This window comes from Chlamydotis macqueenii, chromosome 2 (genome assembly GCF_036417535.1).
Source record: "Chlamydotis macqueenii isolate bChlMac1 chromosome 2, bChlMac1.mat, whole genome shotgun sequence".
Lineage (NCBI taxonomy): Eukaryota > Metazoa > Chordata > Aves > Otidiformes > Otididae > Chlamydotis > Chlamydotis macqueenii.
In genome coordinates, this window is record NC_141557.1 from 10,886,722 (window position 1) to 10,905,245 (window position 18,524).

At 42.8% G+C, this 18,524-nt stretch overlaps 1 long non-coding RNA gene across 2 annotated transcripts; it reads left to right on the forward strand.

Moving 5' to 3' along the window:
* The first annotated feature begins 679 nt into the window (after positions 1-679).
* On the forward strand, positions 680-18,279 carry LOC147601583 (uncharacterized). Of its 2 annotated transcripts, none has more exons than XR_015257796.1 (4): positions 680-733; positions 6,855-6,992; positions 8,108-8,202; positions 15,104-18,279. It is a non-coding gene; the product is annotated as an uncharacterized LOC147601583 (long non-coding RNA). The 2 variants fall into 2 exon arrangements; XR_015257795.1 differs by lacking the exon at positions 15,104-18,279 and adding an exon at positions 11,770-12,101.
* The last annotated feature ends 245 nt before the right edge of the window (positions 18,280-18,524 follow it).

Sequence of the window (18,524 nt, forward strand, 5' to 3'; positions counted from 1 at the left end):
AGAGGAGGGCCACAAAGATGATAAAAGGACTGGAGCACCTCTCTTATGAGGACAGGCTGAGAGAGTTGGGGCTGTTCAGCCTGCAGAAGAGGAGGCTCCAGGGAGACCTGATAGCGGTCTTCCAGTACCTCAAGGGGGCCTACAGGAAAGATGGGGAGAGGCTGTTCAGTAGGGCCTGTTGCAATAGGACAAGGAGTAATGGTTTTAAAATAGAGGGGGGTAGATTTAGATTAGAAATTAGGAAAAAAATTTTTACAATGCGAGTTGTAGAACACTGGAACAGGTTGCACAGAGAGGTGGTGGAAGTCCCATCCCTGGAAACGTTCAAGGCCAGGCTGGATGAGGCTCTGAGCAACCTGATCTAGTCGGGGATGTCCCTGCTCCTTGCAGGGGGGTTGGACTAGATGACCTTTGAAAGTCCCTTCCAACTCTAACCATTCTATGATTCTATGATTCTAAACACTTATTCATGAAAGAGCTGGCTTGCGACTGTCTTTTAAAACTTTACCCTGTAAAAACTACTCTCACTGACCCTTTGCGAAAAAGTCCTGCCAGGGCTTACGTGGCAAGCGGCTTCTGTTTACACAGCCATGAATGAAACGGCCCAGAAGTCTTCTTCCTTGCATGCCATTTCCTTACTTGGCTGATAAGCGCAAGACCCAGGGCGGTGCACTGCCATGGTTTTGCAGGCAAAGACTCCGATATGAGGCCAAGTTCCCAGTTTTTATTTAAGGTGCATGATTTAGCACTACCTCAGAATAGTACAGAAAAGGAACTTCTTATTTGTGATTTTGTGTCATTTTTTTTTTGTTGTTGTTAAATAATTACGTGGAAGTTGAATTCAGTGCTGGAAACAAGATGAACCAGCAGTTGTTTTGATTTCTGTGTGCTTTCTGCAAATGGTTAAGTAATTGATTTAGTCTTCACCTCGCTTACGCAGCAAATTAATGGTTTAAAGTGTACCCTTCAAATGAGAAACCGGTGCTCGGTGTCCCTGATGTGTGGACAAACGCACAGATGTGAGCAGTCACATCTGGCAGCGGAGGGGTACTGAGCAGCTGGGCAGCACCAGACGGAGCCGCGGAGGGAGGATGGCTCACTGCATTGCTGCTTTTCATTGTGCGCTGACGTTTTTCTTTCCTTTCTAAGCTAAAAAGGTTAATGTTTGACTATTTATTCTTCCGCGCCTCCTTAAAGGCATGAGATCAGTGGACCATTTTAATAACAGTAGACAGAGCTTCCTGCTCCCGCTCCTCTCTGGCCCTGGGAGCCATTCTTACCAGAAAAGAGTGAAACTCCACAAGCACAACATCACTGGCCTACAACCTCGTGTCAGCGGCTCAGATTAATCATCGCTGTGCTGTTTAACTTCCAGTGACAAGCTTTTACATTTGTGTTTTAAATATTCCGGGAAATTCAGGTCAGGATTGACAGCTGGGAAGTTCAGTTCCCTGGTTTAAAATTACTTTTTTCTTCATCTTCTTAATGCTTTTAAGTACAAGCACCTGTCTAAGTCCTGTTGGCTTTCAGAGGCATTGGAGCTGACAGTGAAATCACTTTATTTCTCTGGGTCATTGTCATCCAGAGAATGGGGGAACATCTAGCCGTGTAGAAACAGGGTAATATTTACTTACCTCATCAGGTGTTGCAAGGACCACTTATTTAATAGCACTTGTGCCTTTCTCTAGGAAACGCCACGAATGCCACAGATACCTTGTTTATCTAATGATAAACATTTCTTTATCAATATAAGAACGCAATATTACTTAATAACTAGGACAATTCTATCCATTAAAATGCCTCCAGTATTTCCTTCTGGTTTTAAGAAAAGTGTCCTTGAGATTTTACAAAAATATCCTTTCACTGTAATTAAGAGGGACAGCATTTCACTTTCTGGGATTTAAACCTTGCCTTTCGGAGAAGGCAGGAGAGCTTAGCGTTCTCCAAGCAAGGCAGCGCTGCATCCCCAGAACCAGTAATCTTTCAGTGACATGCTTCGATCTTGCTTAATTCTCTTTTCTTGCTCTGTTTCCACTGTTTCTTGGTCTGATTTGTAACTGATCTGTTTACTGACCTTTACAAAACTCTCCTGCATCACTTCAGGAGGACTCTTGCCTTGACTGGCAACGCTATCAGGCGTACAAGTGCCGAAGCACTGAGAGTAACGAGTACACGACCACAGGTTTGTCTGGGTGATAATGAGAAAGGGAATAACTAGATGGGCTGAAATTCAAACCTTTGGATGTTTTTGGTGCAAGTCTGTATATGAACACCTTTATTTTGATGTGAGGTATCCAGGTCACATAGGAGTAACTTACAGATTGCTTCTATGCAGTTTTAGTTAAAACCTATCTAAACCAGCTTGATTTCAAATTAAACTGGAGTTATATCGGTTAGCTTGCATCAGTTAGGAACAAATCAAAACAAGATGAAGTAAAAGTACTCTCAATCCAAAATAGGAATGGTTACACCAGTTTAATTAGTGTGGCTGTCTGTAATAGAGAAAGCTTTCAAGAGTGTCATGCACTCTTGAAACAATTCATTCAGATGAAATTCTGCCCACGGGAAGATTTCAAGCAATTTCTTAATTTTCCCCAACCTTCTTTGAACAAATAGTTTGTTCAATGACCCAATGCTTTGTCAATTTTTTTTGTAACTGGTAAGAAAAATTTCTTGCCATTGGAGTTGAATTGTGTCCTTGGGTTTCTTATATGTAAATCCTCTGGAAATAATTTGATTCACAGTTTTTCCTCTCTCCGAGCTGTGATGTTGATTCAGCACAGGTCAGGTAACTCCAGAATTTTAATAATGCTTTCTGGGAATTCATCTGAAAAAAAATCTTGATGTGACAATTTCACATTGTAAGGGAAGAGGATATTATCGCCTCTTCAGCCAGAGTAGTCAGTCGATATCTTGCTCGAGTGCATTTGGAGGACAAAAATAGATTATATGAATTTGATATTTTCTTTCATGGGATGTTTTCATTTAGCAAAGATACCAGAGAAGACTTTCTGAAGACACCAGAGACAACTCATGGGCAGTTCTGTTTCTCCCAGATCCTCGACTTCATTTTTCAGTCAGTTATGTAGCCAGATGTCTGCATCTTCGCTGCGTGTTCGTGATCCCTGCTTTCTACAGCCCCCTTGTGCCCTGGGGCCCCTGACACTGTATTGGGGACCTTGAGGTCCTTGCGACTTCTGAAGAGCTCTCATTCTTTGATCCAGAGCCTTGGGCAGGGCGCATCCCCAGTGGCTTTTTTGCACCTTCTGCTCAGCCTGAAAGAACAGTCTGGGACCTTCCAGTGGCAAGCAGCAGATAGCCCTGAGCCCTGAGGGGCTGGTCCCTCAGGACTGGTGTTGAAGGAGCTGCTGCTGGTGGGCAAGGAGCTTTGCACTGGGAGAGCTGTTGGCTCTCTGGCTCAGACCGAGCAAGGGATGTCAATCCTCCTGCTCCGAGGAACTGCTGTTTACTCACCTTTCCAGAGAATATTAACGGCAAAATCTGGTGGCGTCTGTTCACCCTTTGACACCTGAATGCCTCACCACCTGCCCCATTATTTGAGCTGTCATTTTTCCAGGCACTTAAAAGGATGAACCAAATTTTTGTCCCTTCACGCTTGTTTCTGTTACAGAAAGGGGAGTAAGAACACTTGTCTGCATTGTCTTGTTTTTAATTACCACAGGACAAGAGTGCTTTTTATGTGGCTTGAAAGCGTAAAATAGATGTTGCAAAACAAATCACTGTTATTGTATGTAATGGATGCTCGTCGGTGAAACAGCCTTTTTTATACATTACAGTGTATCCACTCATGGACCATTTTTATGGTTTTTTTTTATTGGAAACTACTTCAAAAGCGGTGCAATTTAGGGAAAGAGGTAGTATCTGGGGCACAATTATGATGGATAAATTCGTGGAAAGGAATATATCAGAAAAAAAATGATCTGTGCAATGCAGATATGATAGATTATTATAGGGATATCACGTGAAGGGTAAATTACCACTGTGAACAAAGTGGCATTTAAAAACTCCTGAATTACTCTGCTATCAGTTCTGTGATCAACTTAGAATTTCATATGCTTTTAGGATTGTGTCTTGTTATGTGGCTGTATCCTGGAAATGACATATAGACAGTTTTGCCTTTCCTTCAAAATCTAGATTATTATTGTTATTAGGAGTGAAATTCTGTAATGTTTTTTCTAATACAGACTTAAATGATACTAATAAAGCAAGGTGCTTAGTTTGCTAGCATGTCAATAAACCATTAAAATAATCCATACATAATTCTAACTGTAATTGGTAGTATATTAACTAGTTTTTCTTAGGGAGACAGAGTAAATACCTGCTGTTTTCAGTGGGAGTTATATATATTGTGGGATGATGAACTAGATGACTACTGGGATTTTTTCTTGGGTAGGAGATATATCTTTTTTGTTTCAATGTAAGATAAAAATGTACAGTGTTTTTTCCCCTGGCTGTTTTTACATGGTAAATATATATATCAGAATTGTTACATTTGGCTTTTCCTGCTGGAGGGCTTGAAAGTTCCTAAATACATTGAATATTCCAAGACATACTGAGTCAAATCACGCTGTAAAAGACCACAGTGAAGAATATTTGATACTACTCTTGCATCAGACATACATGTACCTTAACCAACATTTACATACATCGAGTAGAAATTCCTTCAGAGAGAAAGACTGAATATAGTTTTCAATTCAGACCTATCTTTAAGATATGTAAAAAGATGCTTTCTGTCTTTAAATGCAGTCAGACCCAGTGCAGTTCATGATGGGAGATAGTGTAGGACGTGCAGGGTCAGGAAATGGAGATGAGGTAATAGTTAAAATGAGAACATGGAACGGAGCTGATCACAAACCTTAATACAGAGTTTAATACGTAGATTACCTTGATATTTGACCATATCTCTCACAAAACATGGATGTAGACTATTATTTAATATGATTTGCTTCATACCAAAATCAAGCCATGCTCAGTAACGTCCAAAAGGTTGGGGAGGATGCCCTGAAACCTGAGTGCTCTTCAGCATTGGGGGTTGCTGGTGCTCCAAGGTATTTCCAAATCCACAGGAGCATCCAACTAGCAAGTCACACACCTGTCTTGGGAGAGAAAAATGCATTGTATCATCCAATGAAAAGGTAAGGACAGATCGTGAGAGATCCAGTGCTGCATTTGTAATCTAGCAACAGTGGTACCGGTGTACCCTGACTGTGATTGTCCTTTGCCCAAATCACTTCATGTGAAGGGTGACTGGTTCGGTGCAGACAGAGGTAGAATTGCTTTCAGAAGGTTGTCTGCTCTCCCTGATATTAAGATGCTGACTCAACATCTTAAGTAATTAGTACAAGGAAGAAAACCTTGAATTTATTTAACGTCAATAGATTCAAGCAGACTGTTTTCCAGCAGTACTGAGCTTTTCTGAATCCTTTTAAATTCACAGCAAGATGCTGTATTCAGCACCACTAGAGATCAAAGCAACCTTTAAAGACCTTTGCAGATCCGTGTCTCAAGAACACAACTGAGCTACCAGTACAGAGACTGGCAGCCCTTCAGTGAACAGTGCCAGGCGCTCCTTTCATTCCCAGAACTGGAGCTTGGGGGTGCTAGTAGCAGCTTATTTTCACTGAAAAATGGTAAGTGTCCACCTTGCAGAGAAGAATGTGACTCCCGGTTGGACACACTACCGGACATCAGCTGGGATGCTGTCATGGAGCACAAGCTCACGCCTGCCAGCTTGCAAATCAGTGCTGCACAGTATTTTACTTCACATTTGCCACAGGTGAAGGGCATGTACGTGGTTAGCTGCAGTGGCTCAAGTGGTCTGTGGTGACTCATTAAACAGGGGAAACTCAATTGTGTGTCTTAGCCTATGCTCTTCCCCATTCTGGTAGATACATCTTTTAATCTTTTGCCGTCTTTATGAAATCTGGATTCTAATGTATGTTCTTGATGCACAGAAATAACATCAATTTCTGAACGCATTTTGATTTGTGCCTAACAGGCTATAGCTTAGTGAACATGTGAAACAATTTTCCAGCTCACTTTCAGCAAGCAAGCTATATTTGCATCAGTACCATCTTGCATTAATCCTACCCACACAGCAAGAGGTTTCTGAGTATTATCAGGAATACTACACAAAATTAACATGCAAAGCCCAGTAAAATCAGCACTGTTTTTCTGGGCAGTGGGAAAATGTCTCAACAATTACAGTCCATCAGATTTCTTTCAAGCACTTCAAGCAGTTAGTTCAGAGGACACTAACTACATTCAGATAACATGCATCTTTCCTTTTTATTTCTGCTTACATAAATTATTTTTATATGAGATTCTTGATGATGACAGATGACCAGAAAATTTTCCAGAGTGCTGTGTCTCTGTCAGACGTTCTGGGAGGTATATGAGGACAGCAAACCCTTAGTTTCCCTTGTCATCCTCAATAGCGTAAATAGTTATGGAGAGCAGGCACTGGAAGACTATGAGCTTTGCAATTATAATTTCAAGCTAGCACAGATGGAGAAAATAAATATCCAGATAGAAAAAGGGGGAAAAAAACAACTGTGGAAAATCTGTGGAAGCAAGCTTCTCAATGTGCTTCATCATAAGCTTGGGGAAGATATTGTAGTGGAACAATTTATTCACTTAAGCTTGGCTTCCAGCACTCATTTCCCCAAGATCAAATCTTGGTACTTCTGTCTGCCCATAGACCAATATGAAACATTGGGAAAGAGGTCCTGAGTGCTCGCTCTCAGAGATCAAACCACACAACTTGTGTTTTAAGCCTAATCTAGAATTCATACATACGGATGGAAGATTTATTAAAGTGCTTTTAAATTCAGGCTCAGGTGTCTTTATGGAGCTGACCATAATGGAGTTTGAACTGCATCTCCACCAGCAGACTCCAGCGGATGGTATGCTTTACGTGTCAGGTGTATTTAAACTATTCGCTCGTGAAGCCGTCTGCGTGGATCACAAGTGTAAGTACTCACCTCAGTCATTGAATCCAAGACTTTGTGTTGTCCAACCAAAAGATCTGGAAGTGCTCTCTCTGGTGGTGACTTGGTTGCTCCAAGCAGTGCAGTGCCTGAGAGAGCTTGTGATACAGCGATGCTGCTGCAGTCTGACAAAAGCTCTTTTGATAGTGGTCAGGTCTGCGTGAATTGAGGCACTAAGCATGCCTGGCCCTTTTTCCTTCTACTGGAACTTTACCTTAGTGAGAGGGCCAGCACTCTTCTCCTGGGCCATGCTGATAGCAGAAGCAAATTATTGTCCCGTATCTGTGTAACTGAGAGATCCCCAGCAAGACAGATGACCATTATATATGAATATAGCCAGTCTATGCTACAGTCCATTTTAGTTCCTTTTTCCCTCTGCCTTTCCTCTCCTCTCTTATTATGGACGCTCTTCCATAGCCATTCTGTCTCCATCTTTGCTGCTTTTCATTTCTCTCTCTGGCCTCTTCTGGAAAGGGAGTCGCCACTGCGTACTATATCAGCAGTGGAAAATTTCAAGGCGATGTTTTAGAAGGGAGTAACTAAACTGAATATACAATGCCATTAATATCAATTATGGGTGTCAGATCAATAGCAACAGCAGTGATGTTGTTTAGAAGGTTGAATTAGTACCATTATGCTGCCCACTCAGCTATGGGCATTTTCTGAGACAATATGCTATTTGCATTTTATTATAATTTATCTTTTCTGAAAATTTCCATTGTGGTGGGGACATCAGAGAAACTAATATTGATGGCATAAGGCAACCGTTCGGATAGGTGACATGCAGCGCTGGGCTGACAGGAGCACCCTGCGGTTGCACTGCTGGGACAAGGAGTGTCCTGGGGATGGACCGCTCTCTGCCAGCTCTGTCTCCCCCCTGCCAGGCTCAACAGGTCCCTTCGTGCCCCAGCCTCCTCCTTGCCCTGCCCAGTTCCTGGTTTTCCTTACTGGTTTCTGTTGTGAAGCAGAGTGTGTCAAGCACCAGGGTAGGGAAAAGGAATATGAGAAGAGCATTTGGGCTTTAAAAATATATGTATTACAAAAACAGTTACTTAAGAAATAATAACTAATGCTCCTTGTTCCCCTTTTCTTTACAGACTGTGTGAGGACTCAGATGCCTGGGGACCTCAGCCTCACCAGTTCTGTCTCGGCAGTCAAAAAGATTGCCGCTCCATCAGCCAGGTGCCCATAGGTATATTTTAAATAGCCTCTTCAGTCTGGGTAATTCTCATTGGTTTCTTATTTTCAGACCTGCCAGAATTAAGAAAAGAAAGACTCTCAGAAGGCTTTTCCCAACAAAACTAGGAAAATATTATTGCCACTTATGCCATATACTGGTCTTTATTGTACAATTCTAGCAGGATCAGGGAAGCGGGGGCCGGCTTTGAGGAGACTCACAGAGCTTCACTTGTTTAGTCTTGCAAATGAAGGCTGAGAGGGGTGCAATTATTGTTAAATATATTGTGAGGTTAACGTGGAGAAAGGAGGAGAGCTATTTACACTGAAGAGTGATACTGGCGCACGATCAAATGGGTATAAACTGACTGTGAATACATTTGGCCTTGGGTTTAGAAGAAAGTACCTGCTGCCCTGAGGCAGTGCAGCCTTTAATCAGAATAGCGAGGGCCCTAAACCAGAGTTAGATTTAAAAAAAAAAAAAGTTTTATGTATTTATGGGGAGAGTTTTATGTTGCAGTGCTGCCATGGCAGGAGAGTCAATTCAGTGACCCAGAAGGATCACTCAGTCCTATTTCCATGTTCCTCACAGCCTTTGTCAGAAAAATGAATTGATAACAACATTGACACTAAAATCACCCTTCAGAGGCAATCTTCAGAGTCTTCAGCCTACTGAGATGAAAGGTGGGAGATGGGGAGGGAGTTCATCTTTCATAGCGCTATTGATTTACTATCTCAGCTCATAGCAGAGAATTGCACCAGTTTGCACTCCGTTCACACTTGGAAGGTTTTTTTTCTCTTCAAACACAGAGACTAGAAATTATTTTGTTTAAAAAATCAAAGCTCAGATTCTGCAGATGTTCAAGAATCTTTGATGGGAGTACGGGAGGGACTCTTGATTCATCAATGATTGAACTAAAGTGTATTTGAGTAGGATATCATTCTTTCATTATAAAAGAGAATAGAAGAAGCAGGAACACCAACAGCAGCTTTTCTTCTTCATTTCGTAGTACTCAGAAAGCAATGATGTGTCCCATTCAGACCTGGGATTTGTCAAGTAGCAGTATCAGCTTTGTATAAAGTCTTTTCTTCTGAACCACTCTTGATGAGAATTGGATATATAATTTTAGAGAGCCAGTGTAAGATATTATTGTGTTATCACTCTTCATACAATTTTTAGTTAGGAAACTGAAAAGGTTGTTTTCCTGGCAGCCCAATTTTTCCTTTCCTCCTCCTATTTGTTTCCTAAATTGTTCCATGCTTTAAGAATCAATTTGGGATAATAGACTCCTTTCCTTTCCTTTTTATTTTCTCCTTTCATGATACTTTACAGGAGTCTGTCATTCAGTATTAAAGGAAAATAATCTAGGAACTTGTGACTGCAATTCTTTGATAATTTTATTCAATCTGCAGAAATGTTGAGGCCTTTCATGGGTTGTTCTCCTATCAATTTGTTCTTTTCAGTATAGCGTCCCATGAGTCAGGCCTTTACGTAACCCTATTTACCGATGGCTGCAGAATCATTTATACAATGAGGAATGTAGTAAGTGCTCTCATTTGTCATAAAAATATTGAATTCCACATGTGGCTAGTGTAGCAGTCTACATGGTTGAACTAAAGACACCCTTTTGCAGTTGTGTCATCCTGCACTAATTATTTCTTTTCCTATTTCTACATAGAAGACTGGAAGAAGTAATTGTTGTGTGTTGTAATTCAAGGCAGATGATTATGAATTAGCTTATAGCAGCAAGGCTGATTTTTCATTGGAGGAAATTAGTATTATTTGCCTCATCAGCTCTTTTTTTTTTTGAAACATTAGTTATTAAACTTTGTCAGTCGTATTCATAAGAGGACATCTGAATCTTCCCTCACACAGTTGCAAATGACGAGTTAGAAACACCAGCTTTCCTCCAGTTCAATCTCATCTGGATGAGCATTGGTGACTGTGCTGGCTAATCAGAGGTAACTGGCGGTCAATGGAAGTTACAGTAAAACCAAGACTTCTTGTGGAGACAAATCCTGAGCAGCCTTGATTGCTGCTGCTTCACACATCGAGCGAAAGCTCTTGTCCCTGCCAAGGGGCGTAAGACTCTTTACATAGACAAAGTATTTATGGAGGCGGTGAATCTGTGGAAGGGGGCCTGTGCCTGACCTGCAGTGATCCTGTGCCTTTGGCTGGCGCTACTCTGCAGTCATATGTGAGGGATGTGGATCTGGCCCACTGAAAACTTAGGAATGTGTAAAAAATACACCCTCAACTGTGTGTTGTAACTTTTATTGCAAAAAGCCTTCCTTCATCCATTAATTCGAAAATGATCCCCTGAGTTCTGCACCTCCAGCTTTCCAGTTGCCTACTGACTGAAGCAGGGCACTGCATGTTCAGCAGGTAGGAGCCGTCACACCTCCTGAGCCTGCATCAGAGCCCGCGGGGAAACTTTCCCATCCTGCTCTGTAGTGACACTGCCTCAGTTCATCGGGAAGCGTGTGTCTGCATTGCAATCAATAAAATACCAGCCACAGGCCCGGGCTTTCCCCTCTGCAGGCAGCTGTCATGGGAATTTCTCTCTCCTTTCTCTAATGCTGCTCCGTGACGATCTACTCTTGCCTGGAACAGGGAAAGATGCTGGGAAACAATCCTCAGGGTCTTACATTATGCTAGAGGCTTACTCTCAGGCCCACATATATAAATATAAATATAAATATAAATATAAATATAAATATAAATATAAATATAAATATAAATATAAATATAAATATAAATATAAATATATATAAAGTTTCATGCAGAAAAACAGACATATGTGAGAGATGGCTTATTTAAATTATAAAACAGAAAATGAAACAAGCTTCTGTCTAAATGAATTCTGGTAAGATTTAAGTTTGAGTCTACTGCCAATTCCCAGCATTAAGGTAATGCCAAAGACACTATTAATATTTTCCAGGAAGACAAGGCATGGTGCAAAGTCTGCATGGGAAGAAGAAGGTAAAGCCACCAAACATGGACAGTTTGCAAGAAGCACACAGAATATTATCTCCATGCACATTCACTGGATCAAAGAAGAACTGAGAATATATGTGAAATTGGTGGGGCATTTCCACAGCAAGAGAAAGGAATTTAATCTGTCACATCCTGGGCGAATGTTCCATATGTTGCATTGCTGGCAATAATGAGAACTGCTATCTTTTTGGAAAAAGAAAAGCCTATGTAACAATGTTCTTTTTGCAGTGCTTAGTCCTCACTTTTTCCTGGAGGGGACTCAGAACTAGAAGGCACAGTAAGCTGAGGAAGGTGCAAAAAAATTTAAATTACGCCTTTATCTCCCCTTAGTGTTGGTGCCTCCTGTTATCCCAGCTCCCACCGGCGGGTAGGAAACGCCGTCAGTCTGTTAGCTGTCTAGAAGCCAGGCACCTCCACACTCGGCGTGTTCACACCTCCTTTCTTAGATATACACCTCAGATACTGCTGTGGCAAACATAATAGGAAGCCTAATGAGGAAATTTCCTATCTAATAATCTTTTTTCTTTAGAGCAGAGTACAAACAGCTTGCAGTACATAATGCGTAGGTTCATTCTTGCCATACAGATAATGAATCATTAAATACCTGCACGCTGCGTGAGCAAGCTCCTCGACAAATCGTCAGGAGAAATCCATCAGCTGCTGAAGCCGATGGGCACATCTCACGGTATCTGATGGGCCGCGGCGCAAGCGTTGCGTCAGGCCTGCGCAGACTTTGCCACACGGATCACAGGTGCGAGTGTGGTTCCCTCCTGGAGGGAATAAAGTCTGTAACGGACTTTGCAACATTCATGACAAGCAATTACGTCCAGGTCCATGACATTAAATGCACAGACGCGGCAGCACAGATCTTGGAGGCTGTCGCAGACTGACACTAAATAAATTGTCCAGGACCTTGACCTGGTGCAGCAGTTGCTTTCTTTGCAAACAGCACGGTGTTTTTTCTCTGCAGACTGGATTGGAACAGCAATGCAATTACTCCCTCTTAGGAGGATTAATTGACCCACTCTGTTACTTCGAGCCAGTGAAAGTTAAACGGGGACATAAAATCTGAGCATTAGTCAGTTATTTAGAGCCTAACCAAGGACTCTCTGTTGTTATCGCATCTCATTCGCTGTATCACCCTGCTGCCAAAAAGTAGCTGTACGTAAAATGACGACATCTGAATATGTGCTGCGTATGCAAACTGCATTAAAATAAAGTTGTTCAAGTTGCTCAAACATAGAAAAGAGAGGGAGCGTCAGCCTTAAGAGTTTAAATGCGTTAAGACTGAAGTCTGCTCGTTTTCCAGCCTAGTTGCTAGAGCAGATTTGGTTAGCGTCCCTCACTAATAAATCCGAATGGGACGTACGTGCTGGTACAATATGTAAATCTCATGGCTAGCAAAATGTGCTGTGGAAAGATGTATCATCTTTTTAATGACTGAAATAATTATTTAAAGAAGATTTAGTTTAGTTTCTTGTGACCTTAAAATCAAAACAGGAAGCTTAGAGCTACAAGCTATACTCCTATGGCAAACTGCCTGAGATCATAAACTAAGATCAATATTAAATACAGTGTTACTGCCTTGTTCCTCAACACTATGGACCCATAGCCACCGTCTCTACTAAAAAAAAAAATAGACTTTTTAGACGTTGCTTCACTGTGTGTAATCTCAGCCTTAGTCACAGCTGTTGGTAGCCTGGCTATGAAGGCGGGATGTTTTAGAGACCACCTGAGGTGGATAGGCGGGTCTGCCTGGGTTACTGAATTCCCTTGAGTTTCCTACTCTTATGAGTAACATGTCACATCTTTGAAACTAATCGAGCATAATTTTAAATCTTGAGATTTATTTTTTTACTCTAAGATGATGCTTCATAGCTTCTTAAATCTCCAGAATAATCTTAAATGAGTTAGAGAAATAGCATTCATTTTAAGTAATGTCTAAGATGGTCAAAACTCACAATGTTCCTAATAAAGTACCTGCCAAGCTAGGACTGTTTCCCAAAGATGCAGTTACTTCTGTGTAAGCAAGAGCAACTTCCAAAAAATGAAAAGGAGATGGGACTGATGCAGCTGGAATGCTGGAATTAATATATATATATATATATAAAATATGTATACACACATAAGGGAAATAGAAATGCATGTGAATAAAAGATCCTGGAAGATTAATTCCTGTAGAAAATTCTAATTTAAATCAAAGACAGAGTAACATTTTCAGAAATTGTAAGAAAGGTTAAACTGGGAATTAGACTTTCCTGGAATACATAGGTTGCTTTGATCTTCCATAGAATTATGAGACTGCAAGTTAGCCATAATTGCTTTGCCCCCTGTTTTTAACCTCGTGGTTGTTCTACACTTCCTCAGACTTTGAGAAAGTCCTGAGAAAAGATTATGTCCTCTCTTCAAATTAGGGTTAAGCAGCATAAATTGTGCTCTGCATGGCACTCAGAAATGGTAAGTGATTACGGTTGAATCCATCCCGTAGCTGATGTGAAGGACAAATTTGGCCCAACAACCTGCCACGGTCCCTTTTTCCGTATGTGTGCACTGGCCAGATTGCATGAGAGGCTTCTTCCTTTGTGCTGAGCCACTTGCCTGTGTTTCTACAGGCCTCCAGCCTGTCTCGGGAAGAAATACCTGTAGACATGACTTTCTGGAAGTCTTGAGAGAATAAGGAATGGGCAAAACCAAAATTAGAGCTACATTTTCCTCTTAATAGCATGATTGAGAGGTCATAGTCTTTTATTCATTCAATGGGCATAGAAGCATACCCAGAACATAAGGAAGGTTATTTGTGTGAGTAAATGCTCATGTTTGTGAGTAAGGCTTTCAAAATCCTGTCTGACGTTTTAATGTATAATGAATTAACGATTTAGCAATGAAACAATGGGAAGAGTGAAGCCACTGGCATCTCATGGTTGAGGTGGATGTACGATGGCACTGACAGTGATCACTCCTATGAGCCAGTCATAAATACAGACTGTAAGGTGAGAAGACATTTAAAGCCAGGGAGACAATAAAACAGTAAATATGCCTGGGATAAACTGCAGTGAGAACCAGATTTTGTAAGCTGTGGTAGGAAGAAACCCCTCCAGTGGCATGTGCCCAGGAGATCGCAGGGAGCAGACGTGACGCTGCACTTTCTGGAAGCAGTCGGGATGTGATGAGGTTGGGTCTAGTTTAGATAACATGGAAATGTCACCACATCCTGCCCTTTAGGCAGGCCCAGGAGACAGACGATGAGACCAAGCTGTGCCTCAGCAGCTATTTCACACATGCAAACCACAGAGGGCTCTGCCATGGGCAGTATGCAAATAAAAACAGCAGCTTGTGCCCACAGGACAGGCTGACCAGGAGGGACCTGCATGCCTCGGAGTACCCCCTCCAACCTCCAACCCAGGCACTGCGTTATAAATCCCAAGATGACTTAGCCCAAGGGTTGGATTTAGCCTAAGGGTTGGATTCAGCCCCGGGATGAGGGCAGAGATGCCCTGGGGTTGCTATTGGAGATGGAGCATCATCAGCTGCCCAGGTGAGCGTGAGTGCAGGTGGTGGGTTCCAGTCTGGAGCTGCGCTGGTGCCCTGCTGCAGTCAGGGTGGGACACTCTTGCAAAAGCGAAACACTCAGTCTGCACTCAGAGTTGGGTAGGAATTAATTTTGCCTGTGTCACAGGCTGCACTACATCCTTGGAGAGACTGTAGCCCAGCCCAGACGCTCTGCTGCTGAGGAAAGAAAGTTGGTAAAGAAACAATCCAGAAAGATGTGTCAAAGCCTTTTTTTAACAAATATGATTCCTTTTCAGCTTGTACCTTGGCTTAGTCTGTCAGGGCATTTGTAATATTTCAGCATCTGTTTCATTGAAAACTAGCTTTTTTTAATATCACAGTTTTATCTTTTTTTTTTCTATTTTTACAGTGTGCAGTGTCTTTCCATGCTGCAGTCCTGTAGCTAGGCTTTCCCACCCAAGATAATTAACTGCTCATTAATTATGTTATGAACTGACTGGGATTTGTCATCGATTTCCACACATTCCCAGAAGTTTATAACCAAACTGTCCAGCTTTCATTTGAGCATGAAAAGGTAGCAACATAAGAGACACAAGGAAGTTCAGCAGTGCCTTTGGTACTGCTTTAGTGTGGAAACATCTGGACATACATCTGCAGTGACACTGGAGACAGCTGAAACCTACGTTTTCCTCACGTCCAAGTCAGCTGACGCATCGTTCAGGTCTGTACAGCCATTCATCCCAATGGGAGCCATGCTGGGGTGAGTGAGTCCAGCTTCTTGTTCTGGGTGTCAGCACGCAGCTGATCCTCACCATACATATGAGCCCTTGGGATGAGCTGCGAAATAAAAGCCTGAATTAGGCTGTTATCAATATTGGTAACTTCAGAGCCCTGTGTCTGGTCCCACCGTGGGTTGCATCGTCCCTCTTGCCTATCATGGAGAAAAAGCCGTGGTCAACAGCTCAACCAAAAGGGACACACAGCAACTCTAGGAGTAAATAAAAGGGCTGAACCTCTTTCACTGGCAAGCATCCCAATCACTCTGATGAACTTGTATTGAGCTCCAGGAAAACACCCACGCCACAGCAGAGATTTTCATAAAACTATCACCCAGCTTTCCTCATTTCTCATTTACCTGACAGTACTGAGCAGGGTCTCCATCTCTCTGCAGAGTTATTCATCTGTGCGTGTAAAGGAAATATAGCTGCAGCCTCAAAGAGGCCGAGGAAGAGAGGGGTGACCTGGAAAGACTGGGAAAGATGGATTTGTTCTGCAAAAGGGGCCACAAAACAGCTCACAGTTTCCAAGGTGGTTGTGTGGGATGGGAGCTGCCAAGTGATCTCGAGGCATCAAGTAGCATTTCCCTTGCGTTTCTGGCTGTGAAATGAATCCCTTGTAGTAAATAAAGGCTTTTCTGTGCACCAGGTGTCCCGATGGCAGAACTGAGGCATGCAGAAAATGCAAGCATTGACTAAGCGACGCTTTCCAAGCATCGCGATGGTTTCATTCAGGGTTCAGGCTAAGGGGAGGATGATCTTGTACCTAAAGTATTCCGAGAGATCCAGTCAAGCCCTGGCTCTTTTGCCGGGAGCTGTGGGGATACGTTTGTAATCCGGAGGGAGGCAGCGCTGAAGGCCATATATGTAGATAAAGAGAAGCTGAAGAGAGAAGATTTTTTTGATTTATCCCTGCTGGCTCAGGCAGACATCTTAACCCTTCCAGCGTTACCCCTCCTGAGCGCAGCGCAGGATCTCTGCCCAGGAACCTCCGCGCCTGCCGTCCGCTGTGCTTCCCTGCTGTTTGTACAAAGCCAAAAGCTAACGGCAGAGCAAATCTGTGCAAACAAACAGAGGCTGCGTAACCGCATCCTGGGATGGAACAAAATCCCTAAAGCTCACAGCCGTTTCCTAGAGAAAGCTGGAGGGAAGGACAGGGCCGCGGCCCTGGGGGAGGTTGGATTTAATGGCAGGGAGGTTTCTGCTGCTTGAGGGGTCTCATCGCTGGCGGGTGCGGACGCGTGTGGTGCCCGTAGGGGCAGGGTTAGCCAGGTGCTGCCCTACATGAAGAGGTCAGGGCTGGACCCTCGGCAGAAGGAGGGAAGGAAAAGAAGCTCCTGAACTCAGAGGGCTGCAGAGAAGAGCAGTTATGCTGCCTTTGTGGGCTGGGAACACAGGGTAGCATAAGAGGGATGGGAACAATATGCCTCTTATGTCCCCTCCAATATTGGCAGAGGGAAAAGCCACGTTCCATTGGCTCTCCTACCCTGTCCTTTCCCAGAGGCTGCAGGCGCTATGTTGGCCACTGGGCATCTGGAAATGAGCAGGAGAAGGCCAAAGAAGGATGTCGCCACAAGGGCATTTCTGCTGAAGCTGCTGGGACCCCACCATTGAGTCTCCTCCTGAGTGAGGCCAAGGCTTTACGCTCTGTGGGCAGAGCAGCTTCACAGCAGTCCCTGGCCCCAGAAAGGCCTCAGTGAGGACACCCAGCACACCACAAAAGCTATTATCTACTGAGCAGGATTTTTCAGACCACCAGACCTCACAACAGCTTTCCAGACACACTCATTTTGTTGGTCATGTCTATCTGTGCCAGCCGGGGAGCCAGCGGTGCAGTCCTGGTGCAGGCTGCAAGTAGCTGAATTGCAGCACCTTGCTCTTCACCAAGGCCAGCTGATGCCTGCCAGGCTTTTCTTCTCTGTGTCCACATGTGTAAAGATGGAATGGGCAGTTACTTTTCCTGGAAAATGATCCTGAGCATCACTTACCAGAAAAGCAGAAAGCCTTCCACATCACACGGGACCCCCACAATCGCGAGGGTGGTGTGGAGGAAAGGCTTGTTCCGGTGCCATCATTTTCTTAACTCATCTGTCAGTAAAGAGAATTAATGCAAGCAAAATCCTGCATGGGCAATAAATCAGAGAATTTAAAATATGGAAAGGAGGTTCCTATATCATTCTAGTCATCATTACATGTGAATTAGGACATGGGCTTTTTTTCTTTTAAAGTACAGGAGAAAGTGAAAGTGACAGTCTGACACTCTATAAAAATGCAGGCATTATAGATAAAAGCTGTTGATAAAAATCATCTTAATTTAAACAACAGTTGTACAGAAGTATTCCACTGTGGGTCAGCTTCCTGAGATCAAAAACTATTGGGAAACTACGTTCAGTTCCCTCTGCACTGCCATTTTTTTGTGTGATGCTGAACAGGTTCTTTAATTGCTCCACGTCTCAGTTTGCCATTCATAAATAATTGTACTTCCTTTTCATGCAGATTTTTTTTTCTTTGTCTTATAAATTATATTCAAAAAATGCTACTCAGGATGCAAAAATGTGTACTGCAAAGTTGGGAAATTAATGCTGGGTTAAAATTGTCTTGATTCTGCCTCTTGAGCTTCCATTTTGGACTCTTCCTGAGGCACAAGTGATTTGACAATTAATTTCTATAACATAATGCAGATATGGGACACTAATCACCCCTTTCCTTCACCTCCAATGCTTGACTTTGAAGCCTAATAGAATTCTTTTAATATATTGCTAAAAACATCACTTTCTATGTCGTTTTCAATAAAGAGGTAAAAACTCAATTATTATGTCTTCTGTTATGTCTTCTTTTTTTACGCATTCATTACACAGTATTACTAGAAAAGGTGTGCTGATTACTTGACATTGCTACCACCTCTGCTGATGTCTATGCACACCAGCTGGTGCTTGTACAAAGCTGCCATGTAGGATACTGCTGACAGGATGAGGGGTGGCCCACTGGGAGACAGGAGGAGAGGGGAGGATTGAAGAACCCAGATCTCTCTTTCTTTCCATTTCCACAACATCT